Source organism: Dipodomys ordii, unplaced genomic scaffold, assembly GCF_000151885.1.
Source record: "Dipodomys ordii isolate 6190 unplaced genomic scaffold, Dord_2.0 Scaffold6, whole genome shotgun sequence".
In the NCBI taxonomy this organism is placed as follows: Eukaryota; Metazoa; Chordata; class Mammalia; order Rodentia; family Heteromyidae; genus Dipodomys; species Dipodomys ordii.
The window spans coordinates 354,067-356,515 of NW_012267222.1; positions in this window are offsets into that span (position 1 = coordinate 354,067).

A 2,449-nucleotide genomic window follows, 5' to 3' on the forward strand; every position below is an offset into this window, starting at 1 on the left:
GGTATAGTTCTGGCCTCACATGCATAAGGCCCTGGGTTCGATTCCTCAGCACCACAGAAGCACAAAAGGCCAGAAGTGGGCACTGTGGCTCAAGTGGTAGAGCACTTGCCTTGATCTGAAGAGCTGAAGGACAGCTCCCGGGCCCAGAGTTCAGGCCCACCACTGACCAAAAAAAAAAAAAAACAGAATAAACTACTTATAAGACAGTACATTCAGAATACCTGAGGCTGGCCAGTTCGTTGTTCTACATCTCATCTGGCTGTTCCATACCTAAACTATCTGCTTCCAGAACAAATCCAAAACCAGAATGTTTAGTTCAGGCCAAAGAACGTAATTGTAGGCACCCTCTCAGACCCTGGGTCACAGCGTTGGGTGGTGCGGCAGCTCAGGCGAGACAGACCTGCTGGGGCTCAGCACACTGTCCCCGCTTTCTCCCCTACTGAATCCCAGCAGCCTTAGTCACAGAAATAGCAGCTAGGAAAAGAACTACCTGTCTAATCACAGTCATTCACCACTTTGTAAGTTCCTCCCTTTCTGCCTTTTCTTCCAATGACCCAATTAACCTCAAGCTGTCATTTACAGGAAAGTCATTATGTATAAAACTTCAGCCCTACTTATATTCAGTTTCCCAAAGAATATCTGTATTAATATGTTTATAATTCTGCTTTACTCCTTTACATTCAGAAACAAATTTTTTGTTTGTTTGTTGTCAGTCGTGGGGCTTACTCTGAGCCTGGGCCCTGTCCCTCAGCTCTTCAGCTCAAGGCGAGTGAGTGCTCTGCCACTTGAGCCACAGTGACACTTCTGGTTTTTTTGGTGGTTAGTTGGAGATAAGTCTCACTAACGTTCCAGCTGGGGCTGGCTGGAACTGCTATCTTCAGATCTCAGCCTCTTGAGTAGCTAGGATTACAAGGGGTGAGCCACCAGCACCCAATTGTTTATTTAATATTTTCCTTTTGCTAGTCCTGGGGCTTGAACTTAGGGTCTGGTTGTTATCCCTGACCTTTTTTGCTCAAGGCTACCACTCTACCATTCAAGCTACAACTCCACTTCCAGCTTTTTTGGTGCTTATTGGAGATTAAAAGTCTCCTGGACTTTGCTGGCCAAGCTGGCTTTGAACCACAGTTCTGAGATCTCAGCTTTCTAAGTAGCTAGGATTATAAGCATGAGCTATCACTGCCCTGCTAAGGAAGGAGGTATTTATTTGTTTTACTTTTGGTTTTGGGGATTAACCTTAGGATCTTCTGCATGATAGGCAATCACTATTACTGAGCTACTATCCCCACTAAGCTACATTGTAAGGGGGAGGGATTCATTGTTAAAAGAAATACATGAGCCTGTGGCTCAAGCCTGTAATCCTATCTACTCAGGAAGCTGAGACATGAAGATTATAGTTTTATTTTTTATTTACTTATTTTTTTTGTTAGTTGTAGGGGCTAAACTCTCGGCCTGGGCGCTGTCCCTCAGCTCTTCAGCTCAAGGCTGGCGCTCTACCACTTGAGCCACAGCGCCAGTAGGCTTTTTTCTGCTTATGTGGTGCTGAGGAAATCAAACCCAAGGCCTCATGCATGCAAGGCAAGCGCTCTACCCGAGCCACCTCCCCAGCCCTAGATTATAGTTATAAGCCAATCCACGAAGGAAAGTGTGTGAGACCCCTATCTCCATTTAATCACCAAAAAGCTAGAAATGGAGCTGTAGCTCAAGTGGGTAGAGGAGCTGGCTTGAGCAAAAAAGCTCAGTCCTGAGTTCAAGTGCTCAGGTCCTCAGTTCAAAGCCCCATGACCACAAAACAACAACAACAAGAATAAATGCTTTATAGTTGAAGGGAAAAAAAATCCCAAATATATACTATTAACTTATCATCTTCTTTTATATTTGTCAAGGTCTTGCTATGCTATCCAAATTGGTCTCAAAATTCCCGGGGGCTCAAGAGATCCATCCTTCTGCTTCAGCCTCCTGAGTAACTGAACCTAACAGGCATGTGCTACCCAGCTACAATGTCAAATTTTTAAAGAAAATGTGTGGTTCAGTTCCCATACTTAAGAAAGAAGAGTATGAGGTCTATAGTAAGAGCAAAAGGTACCTCTCGGCATTCCCCATCCTGGTTAGACACACAAATTCTCCCTGATCACCAACTTCAGCTTCCTGGAAACATGCTTCTCTTTCCTTCTAAAGCAGTAGCAAAAGCTTTTGCAACATCCCTATCTGTCCTTAAAAAACACCTTAAGTTCAATTCCTAATTGTTCCTCCCACAAGCCTCTGTTCCTCAGCCTGACTTTGCCTATTAGTCTGAGGCATTTCCCTGAAAACCCCAACTCCTAGAATTGCAGGTAAAGCAAACGGAGGGCGCTTTCCAGGGATGCAGTCAGTTAGGTTCAAGAACAAAGCCCAGCCGGGCGCCGGTGGCTCACGCCTGTAATCCTAGCTACTCAGGAGGCTGAGATCTGAG